Genomic DNA, 514 nt, shown 5'->3' on the forward strand with positions numbered 1-514 from the left:
TTTATTTTCTTTCTTTTCATATACAAATCAGTATGTATACACCTTTACATCGGTGATTGTTATTGTGATTCTGGATCGCATTGGATAAATGTGAAGCACTGGGAATAAATTAAGGAAACCACAATCACAATTTCTTTTATTGAGGCTAAAAAGAAATGTTGATCCTGCCTGGAAAAGAGGATTTCCAGGAGACTGGTTTAGATGTCCATGTGTTCTTTACTGCCTAAAGGGTAAACAAGAAAGATATGCCGTTATTATGTGTAAGATACATATAAGACAAGTATCTTCACTTACATTTATCCTCTTGAAACCAAAAATGAAATGGTTTTATCCTCTTTTTTCCACTTATCCTTCCTTTAACCTATCCTCTCTTTATCCATTCATCCTTCCATTCATTTATCCCCTCTTTATCCATTTATCCCTCCATTTACTTATCCTCTCTTTATCAATTTATTCTCTTTATCCATTTATCGTCTCTATCCATTCATCCTTCCATTTATTTATCCTCTCTTTA

The sequence above is a fragment of the Penaeus monodon genome, chromosome 23, assembly GCF_015228065.2.
Source record: "Penaeus monodon isolate SGIC_2016 chromosome 23, NSTDA_Pmon_1, whole genome shotgun sequence".
Taxonomy (NCBI): domain Eukaryota; kingdom Metazoa; phylum Arthropoda; class Malacostraca; order Decapoda; family Penaeidae; genus Penaeus; species Penaeus monodon.